At 47.2% G+C, this 19,833-nt stretch overlaps 1 non-coding gene across 1 annotated transcript; it reads right to left on the reverse strand.

The window, feature by feature from the left end:
- Positions 1–2,400: 2,400 nt before the first annotated feature.
- On the reverse strand, positions 2,401–2,519 carry LOC115460764. The gene has a single exon (XR_003940559.1). It is a non-coding gene; the product is annotated as a 5S ribosomal RNA (ribosomal RNA).
- Positions 2,520–19,833: the final 17,314 nt, after the last annotated feature.

Below are 19,833 nucleotides of genomic sequence, written 5' to 3' on the forward strand. Positions count from 1 at the left end.
AGTGAAGAAATATTTTCTCCCATTCCTTTTAAATTTACTGCTTTCTTCCTTCTTCCCAGGCCCCCTAGTCCTAGTCTTTTTGGAAAGTGGAAACATGCCATTCACGTCCACCCCGTTCCACTTCACTTACTATTTCATATACTTCTATCATATCTCCCCTCAGCCCTCTTTTCTCCAAGGTGGCTCCAGGCAGGCCTCACTCTGCCAGGAGAAACTTTTCACCTACTCTGTTTCGCAGCGCCCAAACACATCAAGAACAAGAAGCGCTGGCAGGCTTCCCCTCCGGTTTTGTTCTGATTCTGTGGCAAAAAAATCCCCCTGTCTGCTCACAGCCATGCCCTACCCGCACGGGCTACACGTTTTCCCTGCCACGTCCCCTTTTACAAGGGTTGTGGGAGCAGGAGCCCTGCAGTTTCTGGAGGGGAGGCCCTCCGGACCCTTGCATTGGGGTGGAACCCGGAGGATCTCTCTGGCTGAAGGGCCAGACGCTCTCCAAACCTTCGGGGCCTAAGGGGTGAGGGCAGGGGGGGATAGCAACATTGGCCTCCAGGCCCTGCGTGCGGCCTAAGCCGACCCTTTACATCCAGCCCCGGGCGCACGTGCACACCAGCTAGCGTTCTCAGTTTCCATTCCAGGCACAGATGGTCTTTGCCTTTCTCCTTTCACACGCTTTTCCCAGCCACCTGTCTGCCCTTTATTCGGAGGCCAGCTTTCCTCGTCCCTTCCTAAGGTTGGGCTTCAATTGCTTTTGGGGCGGGCAACACAAAGAGCTGGACACAACAGTGCAATAAAAACAAGGCCTGCACCCCAGGCACCGATGCACGCGTCCCTGGGGGCAGCACGGGAGGCCTGCTTTAGCGCCCACTGGCCTTGCACCAAAGCCAATGGCAAAAGGGAAAGGCCAAGGATGCCGGCTGGCTGCCACCTGCCTGGCAAAGCAGCAGGCGGCAACAAAAAACCAGGGGGCATGTCAAGATGGCTGCAAAGTAAGACGCTCTGAGGAGAGCCTCTGCAAAGCTGGGAGATTTAAACTCTTTTTTCTTAAAAGTTCAACACTATGCCGCACATGAAACGTAAAGGGATGGTGAGAAAGGTGCCCCCGCCCTCCTCAACTTCCACCCGGACCCAGCAGAGGACTGGGCGTTACCTCACCTGGACCTCCCAAACGCCGAGAGAAACGGATCCTATCGTGGTGATATCCAGAGAGGGGGAATCACCACTAGGAGAGGAAATTTCTCTCTCACTGCCACTATTGCTCCTTCCTCCGTGCCCGGCTTCGGCAGCTGCCCTGGAAGCGACTCACCCTGTAGCCGGAAGTGCTTCAGACACGTTGCAGTGCGAGGGGCTAGAGCCATTGCGAGAGAAGCCGAGGACCGAGACTAAGTTCTCGGAGAAAGAGACAGAGCAGAGGTTAGTCTGGAAAAGATCTGGTGGATGCTGACAGAAATGAATTCAAGTCTACAAAAGTTGTCAGGTGATGTACTAGCTCTCAACGTAAAATTTCAAGATTTGAAAACCACCGTAGAATCAGTTAAGCAAGAATTAGCAGTTAAAGTTACGAATTTACAAGAAAATGTTGAAAAACTTCAAGACTTTAAACATATGGTGGTTAAAGATAATACCGAGATACGTCGCAGAATAGAGCAGATTGAAAATTATAACAGGAGACTGAGCCTGAGAATTCTTAATTTTCCTAAACTTCCAGGGAATTCCCCTTTGGATTTATTTAAAAGATACCTAAATGAGAACTTGAAAATACCTCTAGACGTTATTCCTCCGATTAATAAAATATATTACATTCAAAATCCCAATAGGGAACAAGGAAAAAAGAGAGAAGCAGAAAATTCCAATATAGATCTGGATAATTTAACAGCTTTCTTGAACACAACAACAGAAAGATGTCACAAAACAAACACAACAGAAAAGAAAAGCTTTTTTAGCTTTGAAAAAAAAGGACAAATTAAATAGGAGGAACTTTTTTCCTAGCGTATCCTTGTAAATGCATTGTTAAATTAGGTGATACTAAATATGTCTTCTATTCACCAGACCAGTTGAAATAATTTCTAGATATGAAGCAAATGTTATAACAGCTTTAAATTTAAAGAGGAGGTTGACGCAGCCTAAGTTCTTTCATTGTAATTTAATGTTTAAGTAATCTTCTCTATTCAAAGTCCCCCCCCCCCCCATTATCAATGTGGTCTGAGAAAGCATAACAATTTATTTTGAAACTTTATATTGGCTAAAATTTATTAATATTATTACCTATTACTTTATTTTTCCCCTTATAATAGGAATCTCATTTTGATTGTATTTAATTTTAGCTAAAAGTTAATAATGTTGTTTTGGCTGTATCAAATAATTTGAAAAAAAAAAAAAAAAGAAAGAAAACAACAGCTAAAAAGCCTACAGCACCTGGTATTCCCAGGCGGTCTCCCATCCAAGTACTAACCAGGCCCGACCCTGCTTAGCTTCCGAGATCAGACGAGATCGGGCGTGTTCAGGGTGGTGTGGCCGTAGGCAGGGAGACAGCTTCCCTCTACCCCTCTAAACCTTCACTCAGCCCGCCTTTGCTCCTCCTCCCCTTATTCCTTTCTCTCTGGCTCCTCCCAGCCCTTACCACCTTCTGCCTTTTCTGCACATGCACGGCTTCAGCAGCCACCGCTTTTTCCCTCCCTTATGGACGCACACTCCCCTTTCCCCTTACCAAGCACTCAGCCTTTCTGCAAAACCACACCCCAGCAGCCAGGGCCCCCACACACCCGTCTTCAGCAAACGCCTGCTCCACTCTCACTCTCGCAGCACCAGCCTTTCGCTTAGCCCTGCTCTTCCAACACTCAGACTAGCACATAAGAGGCAAAACAAAAAGAAAAGTGCTCCACTCTCCTAATGCGCCCCCCCTTCCCCCAAAAACCTCACAAGGAGACCACAACATCTTAGCTGCACAGCATGCGATCCTTCAGAAAGACGCCGCCTGCAGGAAGCTCCCAACCCCCTGGCTGGCCACTTTTCTTCCAGCACGCTGGCAGAGCAGATGAGCTCTGTCTGAGAGAAATGATGGTAGCGCAGCTCTGCGCCTCCTTTTTCTCGCACTCCTCCCTCCCCCCACAATGGTTCTCCTTCCTACCTTTTTACCAACTAACTCAAAGGCAGCTACAGCACTGGGCATGGGGCTCTGGCAGGGTCAAACTTCTCGCTCCACTGGAAGCAGAGGGACTGTCTGGTACGCTGCAGCTGTTCTCTGGGCAGGCCTCGCTTTGGCGCCCTTGGAGAAAGTTTTCAGCTAGACAGTTTCGCAACCCCCAAACACACGAAGAAGAAGCGGTTGCATGCCGATGAATGAGGCCTAAACCAGGAAGAAAGAGAGAGGAGGGGGGCAGGTGTGCCCTAGCCGCACGGGCTAGGCATTTTCGCTGCCGTGTCCTATTTTTTAATCTTCATATTTTTATTGATTTTGTAATAAAGAGAGAACATTAATAACAATTGTATTATGATATTTAAATTGAGATAAAATAAAAATACACCTTAAAGTATGTAAGCAGTATAACACAGAGATCAACACCTGTGAAACTCCCCACATATATCCAGAAATGTTTTATAATGCCTTTTGTTATATTACTATCATGTATTCTGTTACCATGCAGCCCAAAATCCTTCTGTAATACCAACTATCTATTCCCTTCTTACTTCCACTATCCATGATGTATTGTAAGCCACATTGAGCCTGCAAGGAGGTGGGAAAACGTGGGATACAAATGCAATAAATAAAATGTGACACAGATGGTAATAATATACATGAAGAAAAAATATAAAGTACAATATACACCTTTCACTTCACATCTTCAAAATAGGATATCAATGGAGACCATTTTTCTTTATACAAAGCATATCGTGTCCCATTTTACAAGGGATGCGGGAGCAATGGCCCTCCGGTTTCTGGTGGCCCTCCACCCCCATTTGTCAGGGTGGTCCCCGGAGGTTCTGTGTGGTTGAGGAGCCAGACATTCTCCTAACCTTTGGGGTCCTAAGGGGCAGGGGGGAGCAAGAGTGGCTTCCAGGCCCCATGCACAGCAGATGCCAGCCCTCTGCATCTAGCCCCGAGGCTTGCACCCGCACATATGCACTACATAACATTCTCAGTTTCAAGGAAGCAACTCCAGGCCCAGGTCTTTTCTTTTGTCCTTTCCCACGCTTTCCTGAGCGACCTACTACTACTACTACTTGACATTTCTAAAGCGCTACTAGGGTTACGCAGCGCTGTACAATTTAACATAGAAGGACAGTCCCTGCTCAAAGGAGCTTACAATCTAAAGGACAAATGTACAGTCAGTCAAATAGGGGCAGTCCAGATTTCCTGTCTGGCCTTAAACTGGAGCATAGCCTTCCCCGCATGCTGGAGAAAGGGCTTTGCCTTTTCTAAAGGTTTACTCCGTGCTTCTCTCAGTCCCTTCCTCAGTTGCACTGCTAAAGGCCCACCTTAAATTCATTTTGGGACAGGTAAGAGAAAGAGATGGGGAGAACAGCACGCAAGAAAAGGCTTTCACCTCAGGGACCACCGCGTGTGTCCCTACTTCAGTGGGGGAGCACAAGAGGCCTTTTGCGCCCAGTGGCCTTGCAGAAGAGGAAAAGGGAAAGGCCTGGGAGAGTGAGGGCCACCTGCCTGGCATGGCAGGAGGGAAGAAAATAGACAGAGGCAAAAACCTACAACACCTGGTATTCCCAAGTGGTCTCCCATCCAAGTACTAACCAGGCCCAACCCTGCTTGACTTCCAAGATCACAGGGTGTTGTGGCCCTAGGTGGTGCTTGAGCTTTCCTCTACCCCTCTTAAGCTTTCACTCAGCCTGCCTTTGCTCCTCCTCCTCCTCCCATGCCTTTCTGCCTGGCTCCTTCCACGCCCACCACCTTTTCCCCTTTCTCCACATGCACTTCACCAGCAGCGCCTGCTTTACCCTCCCTCCGCACTTCCCTTTCCCAAGCACTCAGCCTTTCTCAAAACACCAGCCATATGCAGACTCTGCTTATCTCCTAGGGCACACTTATAGGGACATTTAAGACTGTAAACGGAAGTGGCGAAAGCTGAAGGAGGATGTGAAGGCTAAGGCTGGAAAGGAACACAGGGAGGCCACACTTGCCCAGCTGACCACTGTAGAGCAGATGGTGCCGAGCAAGTTCCCACCAGTGTCCGTCTATGGGGTGGGAACGCAAGAGACATCTGCAGAGCCTGTGAACATAGGCAGGATCATGGTGATGCTGCTTTCGGTGTCTCTTCCACTCACCATATAGCTGGCAAAATGGGTGCGGGGATGGTAAGACCCCTTTCTGTCCCAGCAGTGACCTGAGAGAACACCTGCAGCATGCTATAGGCAGAGCATCAGGATTGTAAGGGCCCTGCTGTACCACTATAGTATGGCATACTACTTAGTGCAAAGGTCTGGGAGCCCTGAGGTCCCCAGTTCAGATCCTGCTCTGTCTGCCTTTTGATGTGGCCTCTTCAGCGGGAGGATTGTGCAAAATTACAAGCGGAACTTACAAGACTGGGAGACTGGGCGTCTAAATGGCACATGACGTTTAATGTGAGCAAGTGCAAAGTGATGCATGTGGGAAAGAGGAACCCAAATTATAGCTATGTCATGCAAGGTTCCACATTAGGAGTCACAGACCAAGAAAGGGATCTAGGTGTCATCGTTGATGATACGTTGAAACCTTCTGCTCAGTGTGCTGCTGCGGCTAAGAAAGCAATTAGAATGTTAGGTATTATTAGGAAAGGAATGGAAAACAAAAATGAGGATGTTATAATGTCTTTGTATCGCTCCACGGTGCGACCACACCTCAAATATTGTGTTCAATTCTTGTCGCCGCATCTCAAAAAGATATAGTGGAATTAGAAAAGGTGCAGAGAAGGGCAACGAAAATGATAAAGGGGATGGGACGACTTCCCTTTGAGGAAAGGCTAAAGCGGCTAGGGCTCTTCAGCTTGGAGAAAAGGCGGCTGAGGGGAGATATGATAAAGGTCTATAAAATAATGAGTGGAGTTGAACGAGTAGATGTGAAGCATCTGTTCATGCTTTCCAAAAATACTAGGACTAGGGGGCATGTGATGAAGCTACAATGTAGTAAATTTTATGTTTAAACTGTTTTATTGACGATTATCACAGTACAAATTAACTTGGAATATTCATATAGCATTGATTGATAGACAAAACAACATTCTAGCAACATATTCAACATCGCCAAACACTTTTCTTCCCCATTTTTCTCCCCCCTCCCCTCTTAACAATTCCTTGGCAAGTGCTAATATTAGATGTTAAATGACTTTTGTTCCTAATATCATACACTTTAAATACCTCATTAGATGAAATAGTGCTTATCATAAAATACCAGAAAACTAAACATCAAAGCTCTAGAACCCTGCCAAGCTTTAGCCCTATACATCTCACTCAACCCCTCCAACCCCCCACCCAATACCTCCCCCCCTTGCAAGCAGAATACCGCTCTAGACTAAATTTACTACTCCAGGCTACCCATACTCTCCCATTATTCCACTATTTATCAGGCGTTAACAAGCAGACTACGTCCCCTCGGGCTAAGAATTTGCAGGTATGGCGTCCAAATCTGAAGAAAACGTACTCTGCGCTTAGGCGATTGTTTTGAATCTCTAGCCTCCCAAGAGGCCAGGAGATGCACCTGATTGCACCAGTGCCAATAAGCTGGCCCCTCCGATGAGACAATGTAGTAAATTTAAAAAGAATCAGAGAAAATGTTTCTTCACTCAACATGTAATTAAACTCTGGAATTCGTTGCCAGAGAATGTGGTAAAGTCGGTTAGCTTAGCGGAGTTTAAAAAAGGTTTGGACAGCTTTCTAAAGGAAAAGTCCATAGACCGTTATTAAATGGACTTGAGGAAAATCCACTATTTCTGGGATAAGCAGTATAAAATGTTTTGTACATTTTTGGGATCTTGCCGGGTATTTGTTACCTGGATTGGCCACTGTTGGAAACAGGATGCTGGGCTCAATGGACCTTTGGTCTTTCCCAGTATGGCAATATTATGTACACGTACACACACACCACCCACACACACCCACCACCACCCACACACACCCACCCACACACCTACTACTACTACTTAACATTTCTAGAGCGCTACTAGGGTTACGCAGCGCTGTACAAATTAACAAATAAGGACAGTCCCTGCTCAGAAGAGCTTACAATCTAAACGACGAAATGTCAAGTTGGTGTAGTTAAGATTTCCTGAGAAGAGGTGTAGTGATTAGGTGCTGAAGGCGACATTGAAGAGGTGGGCTTTGAGCAATGATTTGAAGATGGGTAGGGAGGGGGCCCGGCGTATGGGCTCAGGGAGTTTGTTCCAAGCATGGGGTGAAGCGAGGCAGAAAGGGCGAAGCCTAGAGTTGGCTGTGGTGGAGAAGGGTACTGAAAGGAGGGATTTGTCTAGAGAGCGAAGGTTACGGGTGGGGACATAAGGGGAGATGAGAGTAGAGAAGTAAGGAAGGGCTGCAGATCGAGTGCATTTGTAGGTGAGTAGGAGAAGCTTGAACTGTATGCGGTATCTGATCAGAAGCCAGTGAAGTGACTTGAGGAGAGGGGTGATATGAGTATATCGGTTGAGGCGGAAGATAAGACGTGCGGCCGAGTTCTGGATGAACTGAAGGGGGGATAGATAGCTAAGTGGGAGGCCGGTGAGGAGTAGGTTGCAGTAGTCAAGGCGAGAGGTAATGAGAGAGTGGATGAGAGTTCGAGTGGTGTGCTCGGAGAGGAGGGGGCGAATTTTGCTAATGTTATAGAGGAAGAAGCGACAGGTCTTGGCTATCTGCTGGATATGCGCAGAGAAGGAGAGGGAGGAGTCGAAGATGACACCAAGGTTGCGGGCAGATGAGACGGGGACGATGAGGGTGTTATCAATTGAGATAGAGAGTGAAGGGAGAGGAGAAGTGGGTTTGGGTGGGAACACAATAAGTTCCGTCTTGGCCATGTTTAGTTTCAGGTGACGGTTGGACATCCAGGCAGCAATGTCGGATAAGCCGGCCAGTACTTTGGCCTGGGTTTCCGCAGTGATTTCTGGTGTAGAGAGATAAAGCTGGGTGTCGTCAGCATAAAGATGATAGTGGAAACCATGAGAAGAGATTAGGGAGCCTAAGGAAGAGGTGTAGATTGAAAAAAGAAGGGGCCCAAGGACAGATCCCTGGGGAACTCCAACAGAGAGCGGGATAGGGGAGGAGGATGAACCATGAGAGTGTACTCTGAAGGTACGATGGGAGAGATAAGAGGAGAACCAGGAGAGGACAGAGCCCTGGAACCCAAAGGAGGACAGTGTGTCAAGAAGTAGGTTGTGATTGACAGTGTCAAAAGCGGCGGATAGGTCGAGGAGGATGAGGATTGAATAGTGACCTTTAGATTTGGCGAGGAACAGGTCATTGCAGACTTTAGATAGTGCTGTTTCTGTCGAGTGTAGGGGGCGAAAGCCGGATTGAAGCGGATCGAGGATGGCATGAGAGGAGAGGAAATCAATGCAGCGGCTGTGAATGGCGCGTTCAAGTATCTTGGAGAGGAAGGGTAGGAGGGAAATGGGGCGGTAGTTGGAGGGACAGGTAGGGTCAAGTGATGGTTTTTTGAGGAGTGGTGTGACCACGGCATGCTTGAAGGTGTCTGGGACAGTTGCAGTGGAGAGAGAGAGGTTGAGGATATGACAGATGGTGGGGGTGATAGTAGGAGTGATGGTGTTAAGTAAGTTGGTGGGGATGGGGTCTGAGGAACAGGTGGTGGATTTCGAGGAGGAGAGGAGATGGGCGGTTTCCTCTTCGGTGATAGCAGGAAAAGAGGAGAAGGAGGCCTGGGTAGGTTGGTTGAGAGAGTGGGTTATAGGATGAAGAGGAGGAGAAGGTTTAGTGGTGAATTCAAGGTTGATCTTCTGGACCTTGTCACGGAAGTAGTCGGCCAGAGATTGCGGAGAGAGTGAGGGGGGAGTGGGAGCGGAGGGCACTTTGAGGAGGGAGTTGAGGGTGGCGAAGAGACGACGAGGGTTAGAGCTGAGGGAATTAGTCAATTGGGTGTAATAGTCCTGTTTAGCGAGGAATAGGGAGGATTGGAAGGAGGATAGCATGAATTTGAAGTGAATGAAGTCAGTATGGGCGCGAGATTTCCTCCAGAGGCGTTCAGCCGAACGGGCGCAGGAGCGAAGGTATCGGTTGAAGGGGTCAGCCAGAGCTGGGGATTGGTACGCCTTGTGGGACGGGAGATGGATGGTGCAAGGGTGTCAAGAGCAGAGGAGAGAGTGGCATTGTAAGTGGAGACAGCTTTGTCAACAGATTTGGAGGACAAGATGGAAGGGAGGAGATCAGAGATACAAGAGGATAAGGTGGGGGGGGTCAACAGCCTGGAGATTTCTGGACGTAGTAATTAGTGTGGGGCGAGATTGAGGGGGAGGGTGCTGAAGTGTCAATGTGATTAGGTGATGGTCAGAGAGAGGAAGAGCTAAAACGCAGAAATTGGAGGGAGAGCAAGTGGAAGAGAGGACGAGATAAAGACAGTGGCCAGATTTATGAGTAGGGGTGGTGGGGCTCAGTTGGATGTTGAAGGAGGAGGTAAGAGTGAGGAACTGAGAAACATATGAGTCGGATGGGTTATCAGTGTGAATGTTGAAGTCACCAAGAATGAGGGATGGGGATGAGGGCTCAAGAAAAACGGTGAGCCAGGCATCGAAGTCGGTAAGGAAGGAAGGGAGGGATTTATGGGGGGGGGGGGGGGGGGGCGGTAAATGACTGCAACTCTGAGTGGCAGTGGGTGGAATAGACGGATGGAGTGAAGTTCAAAGGATGAGAAGCAGTGAGACTGAGGTAGGGGGAGAGGTTGAAAACTGCAGGAGGGCGAAAGTAGTAGCCCAACGCCCACACCCACACACCCACCCACCCACCCCCACCCACACACCCACCACCACCATGAAAGTCAAAAGGGGAACAGGTGCATCTTTTGAAGTGTACATTAGTCTCTCTCTGGCATTTCAGGCCTGCCCTGACCCTGGCTATTGCAGAGCACTCCCCACTATCCTGTCTCCTTTACCAAACTGGGTGTGTGGCTATGATTCTTTCTAGGTTCTGAGGTAGACAGTGCAAGATGGCCATCTTCAACTCCACTGTGGGATGTCAGGACATAGATAGGGTGTTGGCAGCAGTTCTCATCACTTGCGAGATCAGAGTGCACATGGACGGATGTGTTCTGGGAGTGTGTGCCAGCCTAACATAGTGGCTGTAGCAGTTCAAACATGTTCTTACTTTACAGGTCTAGAGTCAGACTCCACGGCGGAGGCGGATCTCAGCAGCCTGGACCAGGGGCAGGCTGATCTGAAGGAGGGGGAGTAGGCTGTGGCAGCAGAGGATCCCCGGCACCCACAGAGGCCCAGGAATAGCCAAGCCAGGAGACATCTGCAGGGGAGGAAGAGCAGAAAGCTTTAGCCCTGCCCCCCCCCCCCCCCCGGAAGCTTGAGGACGACACTAGTGAGGCTGAGGAACCATAGGTTTCCCAGAGGGGAACATCCCAATAACGATGCCAGGTCTTCAATCTGGCCGCCAAAATCCTGCAGCAGAACCAGCTGATGGTGGACTATAGCTGAAAAAAGGTTGAGCTGCTTTACCAGGCTGTACAGCTGCAGCAGTGCAGCATGGAGGCTCAGGAGAGCAGCCTGCAGGAGATACGGCAGGACTCCTATGAGGCTCAGGACACCCTATTGAAACAGTTTGTGGGTCTTCAAAGGGACTTACAGGCTAACTTGGTGGGCTAGACTGTCGCCTGACTTACCCAGGGGGGGCCCTTCCTCTCCAACTGCCACCAGGGCGGCAAGCACTCAGACAGCACCACCCTCAAGACAGTCAACAGCTGCCCACAATGCATCCACCATCTAGGAGGTGTACCCTCCACCACTTCATCACCAAGTATGGGACCAGCAACAAATCGGGGCCACCTTGGGACTATGGGTGGAAGGCCCAGTGTGTCATGGAAAAATGCCGGAGATGGCTAACCCACAGTGCAGTGCTGGGTGTGATGTCTGGCAGCGAGAGAGGGGCAAGCCCTATCATGTGGATAAATATTGCTGCAACAGCATAAACAGCTGGGTGTCTCAACGCCTCTGACACCAGTGAGGACTCAATAGGGCAGGGGTCTGATACTTCCTCGCTAACAGAGAGGATTGGACCTTCCACTAGGATAGGAGTTCTGGCCACAAGCGGGGATGGGGGGAAGGGGAGGGGAGAGGTGGTGGGGCATGTGGGGCAGAGAGTACGCTGTGAGGCACATACTTTTGGTGTGATGGTAGTGGAGGGAGGGGGTGGGTGGGTAGGTAGGTGTGTCACAGGGAGGGGGAAGGTGGGGTAGAGAGTGTGTGGGAGAGTGGAGGAGGGTGCTGCTGGTGGGTTTGTCACAATGGGAAATAAAGGTAGCACTCGCTGTCACTGAAATTTATATGTATGAGCCTTTGTCATGCTTGCACCCCCCTCCCCCCATCTGGTGTGGTGCCTAGTCTCCTCTTGGTCCAGTTTAGCCTGCTGATGCTGCTGTGTAGGCTCTGGCAGGGTCTGTCTTCTTTGCTGGGCAAAGTTGCGCAGCATGTAACATGCCATGAAGATTTTGCAACCGTCTGAAGGGTGTAGAGGAGTTCCCTACCTCCGAACAGTGGAGGCATTGAAAGCGATTCTTTCGATGGCCAAAGGTCCTTTCTATGATGGCATGGGCGCTCTTATGGGCTCGATTGTAGCACTCCTTTGCCTTATTGTACAATGAGAGTCATGAGCCAGATTTGCTGGGGGGATAGCCTCTGACACCTGGTCCGGGGGGAACAAAGATCACAGACATGGGTGGGTGTGTGTGTGTAGCAAGGTTCTGGTCACCTTTGGAGGATGGGGGAAGGGGGCATGGGTGGGAATCCCAGTGCTGCATAGCTAGGAGCCAGCCACCAGTGATTACGTCTCAGTCAAAGTACTGATTGATTCTTGAATGCTGAAGTGCATCCTGGCAGCACTCTGGATAGTGATCACACATGTCCACTATCACCCCCCTGGGTATTGTACACCTCCTGCATATTCATGGAGTGATAGGATTTCCTATTCTTATAGGTGTCTTCCTGTGCCTTGGGGGGGCGGGGGGGGGGGGTCAGGGGCTGAAGGCCATGTGTGTGCAGTCGATGACCCCTAACACCAAGGGAAATGTAATCTATGGAGTAAAAGTGTGGCCTGGATAGTGTTGGGGAAGGAGATGTAGTGTGAGGTGTAGGTGAGGAAGGCATCAAGGAACTGGAACAGACAGAGATGGTGGGCTGGATAAGGCCTGCAGTGACTGTGAGCCAGGGGCGTAACTATGTGGGGCCACGGGGGCCTGGGCCCCCATAGATTTGGCAATGGACCCCCCTGCCGACAACCCTCTCGACCCTCCCCTCCCGCTGTCAACCCGCCGTCGCCTTCTGCTACCTTTGCTGGCGGGGGACCCCAACCCCCGCCAGCGAGGTCCTCTTCCTCCTTCGTTCTGTTTCTGAGTCTGACGTCAGACTCAGAAACAGAATGAAGGAAGAAGAGGACCTCGGCTGGCGGGGGTTGGGGTCCCCCGCCAGCAAAGGTAGGCAACGGCAGGAGAGGGTTGGCGGTGGGAGGGGGGGTTGAGAGGGTCATCGGCCAGGGGGATTCAAAGTTGTTGGTGGTGGTGGCAGCAGGGGGGGTCAGCGGTGGCTAAAACGTGCCCCCTCATCTCGGGCTCTGGACCCCCCTCCTGCCGAAATATGGCTACGCCCCTACTGTGAGCATTGACTGAAATGTACCAGTGGCACGAAAGGCGAGGGAGGCTGTAATCTTCAGGTGCACTGGCACAGGAATATTCCTGCATGTCCTGGCCTGGAGCTGGGGGCTCTAGCTGCTGACACAGGTGCTTATGGCAGCTCCATCAAAGCAGTACTTGGTCTCCGAGGTCCAGGAACTGGGTCGGGGGCCTAAACACTCTCCGAAAGGGGTAGCTCCTCCTAGCCCTCCCCTCCAGATTCTCAGTCACATCCAGCAATGCCTGAAGCGCAAGAGCAGCCAGCAGCTCCATACTTCTTGTGCAGGTGTCCCACTGCCACAGGTGTAACCTCCTAACACCACTGTACACACCTCCACCTACTGCAGCACCGAGCACCACCTAGTGAGGCACTAACCCCTCACTAGCACACAGAACTCACTCACGCAACAGCAGTACACAGTTGTACAAACACAGAGGCACAAAAGAGTAGGAGCAGGTAAGGGAGGGAGGTGTGTGTGTTTGGGCAAAGGACAGATAAAAGGGGGAAAGGGGCCTGACAGCAAGGGATGGGTGTGGTTGGGGGCTAGCAGGTGAGATAGAGGAAAGACAAGGCAGGAAATAGGGGGCGACAAAGGTTTCAGACGGGGGCAAAGACAGCAAATAAACCACTCAGCAACTCACCATTCTCCTTCACACCACAACCAACTACACATCTCCACTCTCCAACTCAGCTAAAGCACAAATGGGTACAGGTTGTGGCTTAACTTGTTCACATTGATATAGCAGATCTAAATTAGGACATTTTAATTTCCACCCCAGGATGTCACCCTGCTATCTGTTATCACTAGAAAACATCCATCCTGTAACACTGTCCATAACATGTCCCCGAAAACATCCCTTTTCAATGCATTATTTTCTGGGCAGCTCACTGCTTGGATGTTTTTCTGAGCCTGTGTTTTGATTATGGCAATTTGGACAGATTCACCAGAAAAATGCCTGTCTGGCCTTTTTCAGACACCCTGTTTTGAAAATGAGCACCTTAGGCTTCTCAAGTCGGGGTGTAGTGTGACACTGGCCATTCAACCTACAGACACCTCAGCATCTATTACTGAGTTCCTTTACATGGTACCTCTAATCTCACTCTTGAAGTCAATCTGAAGTCTTCTTGGTGGTGTGTGTGTATCTGATGGCCTTCCAGGCCAAAGGGGTGATCATCAGATGTGGCAGGGGCTTTAGGTTCCTCGAGCCAAGGCACAGAATCTGCAGCCACCACAGCAGCTGAGCTCCTACAACTCTCTCTGCATGCTCTGACCTCATGCTCACTCAGAGTGTGCCTTATGTCTTTCCTGACAGTACACATGTACTGAGCACCTATACATTTGGGGGAAAAGGTGTCCTCCCTAAAATGCATGAGGGGGCCTTGGCCTGACAGCTGAAGAATGGAACCAAATGCGTATGTCACACTCCCAATGTGTGTGACTTGGTATGTCTGCCATTCTTTATACTAACAATTGCAAAAAAAAGGTGCTGGTACTCAAATGCTAGGCCACCCTTTAGGGGTGGGGTGATCACCCACCCCACAATAGCCAGGACCCTGCAACCAGTCAAAGAATCTATGACAAAGCAGAATTGTTGTGTAGGGTCTGAGCTCTTTCATTAAAACTTGGGGTCCATGGGTCAATTTTAGCAGACAATGGAAAAGGTGCCGGTACTCAGTACCCCCTCAAAAAAAGCCCTGCTAACACTAGTCATGGGCTGATGATCTGGGGGCATTGCGATTGGTCCATTGTGAATACACTACTCTGATTGGTTCCTATAATATGTACACCTGCTGATCAGCCTCCTGTGCAGTGTTGCCAGGTGGGCGGTTTTACCGCCCAATTGGGCGGTTTTCCGCGACCCGCCGCAGGAAATTTTTGCCCGCGGCGGGTTGCGTTTTTTTGGGCTGCTTTTTGGGCTTCAGGGCGGTTTTTTGGGCGGCTTTTTCGGCCGCGGGGGCGGGGTTAGTGACGTTTTTGGGCGGGGTTAGTGACGTTTTGGGCGGGGCCGATGACGTGGGAGGCGAGGCCGGTGACGGGGAGGCGGGGCTGGTGACGGCGGGGGTGTCAGGGGCGGGGTTTGAGTTTGGGCAGGTTTTGGGCGGTTTTTATGCTGGATTGGGTGGGAAAAAAATTTTCCACCTGGCAACACTGCTCCTGTGTCTGCATAACCCTGGAACTCCCCATCTTCAGGTAGAGCTCCTGTGGATCCTTGAAAGATTTGTTTGACCCCTGCTGGTGTGTTGGTAAAACACTGCTCTGACCCCTGGTTGATTTGTTAACCTTGCTTCTGTCTTTAGACTTAGTTCTGGACCTGGTACTTCTCCTTTTACTGGTGATCTGGTGTTTCCTCCTTTCTGCTGAGAGCCTGTGCCTTGTCCTAGCTGTTGAGTACTGGAAGGCTCAAACTGAAGGGAAAAGGGGGGTTGATAAAGTTGAAGTAGCCCCTATAAGCAGCATTAAACCTTTCACCTATATTCAACTGAAATAGCATCAGGAAGACTCATCATGCTTGTACTGGCCTAGACACTGTACAGCTTTCTTAATGTCATCTATAATAAAATGTTGACTCAATAGTACTAGAATCATTGGGAAATTAAGAAAGCAGGTCTTTTCATATCGAATTGACTGGGTTTAGCAACACAGGAGTAATCTAAGAAAGCATTATTTCACGGAAAGGGTGGTGGAAATGTGGAATGGCCTCCTGGTGGAGATTGTGGAGTCGAGGACTGTGTCAGAGTTTAAAAAGGCATGGTATAAGCACATGGGATTGGTTAAGAAAAGGAAGAGTTAGGGGTTACAGAGGATGGTCAGACTGGATGGGCTATTTGGCCTTTATCTGCCGTCATGTTTCTATGTATGGCAAGGACAGGAATCGGAGAACTGCTTCATGCGTTAGAGAGGAATGGGGGGGGGGGGGGGGTAGTTATTACAATACAGTAAAAGTCAGGCTTCTACTGCACCTTAATTTACTGGGGGAGTCACTAGCCTATTTTCTCTCTGTATCTGGAACAGCTCAATAGGTTGTGGCACCCTAAGGCGTTGCTTTGGTATCCCATCTTGAAGCTCATACCAGCTCTCCCTTCATGAGCTCCCTTCAAACGAGCTGCCCAGCTTATCCTTTAAAGAAGGTTGAGCACATGTTGCTTTGCTGTCACAGCTATTGGCACCCTGCAGGTTTAAAAATGAGAATGGTTACTTTATGTTTCTCCCAAGAACAGAAGTACCTGTTCTCGTATTTAAACCTGTAATTGTACCAACAGCAGCACAGGGAGGAGAGCAAACGAACACACAACACACGCTTGCTTCTGTGAAGGGCGAAACAGACTTTTGGTGCCCTGAGCCAGCCCTGCTCAGTATGACAAGTTAGTGACTCCTGTAGTAGATGAATAATGCAGTTTAAGATCAACTTTGAATGCCAAGTTATTCATACAGCCTAGAAGCATTAGGTCACTGAGGTGCATCCTGATGCTCCTGGGTTGCATATTAAAGGGACCTGGAAATGTAAGGCAAATCACCCCTCGACCCCCAAAGAGCTCTCTTCCCCCCAACACACTTTCCCCTAGGCATCCCTAGTTTCTAGGTAGTATGGGGCAGTAGCAATCTCCAATTGCAGCTACAGGTGCTGGATTCAAAATGGCACCAGCAACCCCTAGCGGTAGTCACATGGTACTTTAGCTAAGATAAAATTGCCATATAAAGGGCCTTTCCTTATAGATGTGTGTTTGTGTGCCTATGCATACAAATGGACAGAGAGACGGACAGATACCGCCTCAGCAACAAGCACTAAAAACCCACCTAAAAAAAAAAGACAGCAGTAATACATAGAAAAGGAAATAGTTCATTTAATGAAATAAAGTTACTTTTTTGTTCTTATAAAACTGAATTTATAATACAACAGTGTGTCTATAGGTTTAATTTCATGCACCAGGAAACAGATTTATACAGTATTTTACAAAATACATTCAACAGAACGTCTGATTGCCATAACTGCAGTACAGATACATGAACAACACTTTCCCCCCTCATCCCCTCACAAATTAAATTGGTAACACCTTTATTGGGTGAGCAAAAAGTGATTATCAAGACTGAAGAACCATTGTGATAGTACCTTACAGAAGGTTTGTGAGAGGCAAGCCATTTTGGAAGAGCCCAGTGAGTAACCATGTCTAGAATGCTGATGTTTAGTAAGAAAATAATGTAGGTTTATTTGTCAGCTTGTTATATTTGTGCTTTCAGATGTAACATACATCAAATGAGGGACTGCAAGGTGTTTTTTAAGATGCTGAAATCAGTGCTTGCACACAAAATCAGGAGAGGAGGTAGAGCAGCAGACCGAGAACCAGAGAAGCTGGGGGTTGAAACTCCATTGCCTCAGGTACAAGCTCGATTGTAAGCCCTCTCAGAACTGGAAAAATACCTACTGTACTGCTCAATACAGTTTCCTGATGCACAGGTAATGCAAAAATGTTGTTCCCCGATGCTAAAAGCAGATAGCATGCAAATAAGCTAAGTGGAAAACCTGTGCACTAATATGGGAGAACAAATTAGATGCACGAGAACAACAGTTTGTCTGCATTAATGGAAACTATAGCTTGTATACAAAAAAAAACCTGTTATCAACTTTTGTGAGATAGCATGCATACACATCTGTGCATATGCTGGAATAATATTCTGACAATCTAACTTAAGGAGACCACGATTTACATGGTGTGGGGATTAAAACATAATCCACTAATTAAATAGTCCCTAACACCTAGTGTTTAAATCATTTTTAACTATAACCAATATTTTTCACAGTATCTTTTTTCGGGGATATTCAGAATTTTTAACAGCGCAACCATCCAATCATTTTTCAATATAGTGATGGTGCTGTTTAACTCGTCATAATTCCACCCGTTTTCTTATTACTTTTTAATTAACCAAATCTAAAAGTCTTTATATAGTAAGTTCAAACTTCTCAAATGATGAACTGCAAATCAAATAAATCAAATAAATCAAATAAATATAAATATAACTTAGCTTTTAAATAGCTGTATGTAACATTGATTCTCCAACTTCAAACCTCCGCCAACTTGGCCAGGTTTCGAATTTTCTTCATCAGGGAAGAGGTTTGCTGAGAAAAAAGCACAATCTATCAAAAAGATTATCCCCAAACAATCTTAAAATTTCCTAATATTTACTCACTATAAGGTTACCATCTTAGATATTATTTCGGCATCAAAATAAAATGGCTGCGGCGTCTCTTCTGCCTCAGCAATTTAAATAACCACAGCTGAAAACTATCAGCCAATTATACTGCAGACACGTCATATCCAGACCCACCAATCAAAGTGAAGGGAATACAGAACATCCAAAATTTAAAGGTGTAGATCAAATCAAAGACCATCAATCTATTTCAGAATTTAATCCATGAGGAAACAATGAATGCAGATAAAAAATCCACCTTTGTTCTTTGTAGTTTAATAAAGATTCAGGGTTTCCACCTTCCCATCCTAGCTGAATGTGATCTATAATTCGCCACCTAATGTCTTCAATCTGATGATTTTTTTCAATCCAGTGTTGGACTATAGGAGCAGATAATACTTTATTTTTTATCCGTGACTTATGTTCATTAAGTCTGATTTTAATCGGGCGGCTTGATCTACCTATATAGATCAGATGGCATGGACATTCAATAATATATATACTATTATGTGAATTACAATTAGTTCGAGCTCTTGCTACTATCGGTTGTGTAGATCTGGGAGGTGTCCAAGATGTCCCTTCAATTGCAAACTGACACCATTGACATGAATTACATTTAAAGTGTCCTACAGTCATCGGATCCAGTGCAATATAGTCCAATCTCTTATAAGTCAGCATCTCTCCTATCGTTTTCCCTCTTTTAAATGCGCAGATCGGATGATCTTCAAAACAAGTATGTATCTGTAACATCTTCCAATAATGATGTATAGTTCTATTAATATTCGAACTTAGAACAGAATATGGAATAACCAAAACCAGTCCTATTGTGGCTCTCTGTAATACTATTCTTGAACCTTTATCAAAGTTTTTGGATGTTTTTTTAAAACCTGCGGCCAGTAGAGTTAAATCTTTTCTTCAAGATACCACAGATTTTTTACGTTCTCTGCAAACTGTGCAAGTAACTGAGGATTCCATCTTAGTGACGGTAGATGTTACCTCTTTATATACGGTGATTCCTCAGAGAGAAGCTTTACAAATTATTGCGGACATATTGGACATGCGTTTACCTCCTCAACGCATCTCCAAAGATTTTTTGATGCAATTAGCAAAATTTGTGATTGAAAAAAATTATTTTCTTTTTCAACAGGAATTTTTTGAACAGATTCAAGGTGTGGCGATGGGGGCATCTTTAGCCCCCTCAATTGCAACTCTCTACCTGGCCAAATTCGAGGACTCCTTTATATATTCCTCAAGAGAATTCCATCAGATTTCGCTTTGGAAACGTTTCTTAGATGACATTTTTTTCATCTGGAATGGCACTCCTCAGTCTTTGCAAAAATTTATGGGAAAATTGAATTCTTTTCAAAGTAATTTAAAATTCACATTTAAGTCACATCTAACAGGCATTGAATTTTTGGATGTCTGGGTATATAAAAACCATGGATTTTTATGCACTAATCTGTATCAGAAACCTACTATGCGTAATACTTTACTTCATTTTTCGAGTTTTCATCCTTATCACCTTAAAGCCAGTTTACCAATCAGCCAGTTCCTAAGAATCAAAAGATTTTGCTCTGAAGAAGTGATGTTTGAAGATCAGGCTTGTAAAATGACAACGCGATTTCTAAATAGAGGATATCCTTATACGGTTATTAAAAAAGCATACCGTAGAGCAAAATATGCCTGTAGGGACTGGCTGTTACAATATAATATGCAACAAACTGACGATAAACTGGTTTTGGTTATTCCATATTCTGTTCTAAGTTCGAATATTAATAGAACTATACATCATTATTGGAAGATGTTACAGATACATACTTGTTTTGAAGATCATCCGAT

This window comes from Microcaecilia unicolor, chromosome 1, assembly GCF_901765095.1.
Source record: "Microcaecilia unicolor chromosome 1, aMicUni1.1, whole genome shotgun sequence".
NCBI classification, from domain to species: domain Eukaryota; kingdom Metazoa; phylum Chordata; class Amphibia; order Gymnophiona; family Siphonopidae; genus Microcaecilia; species Microcaecilia unicolor.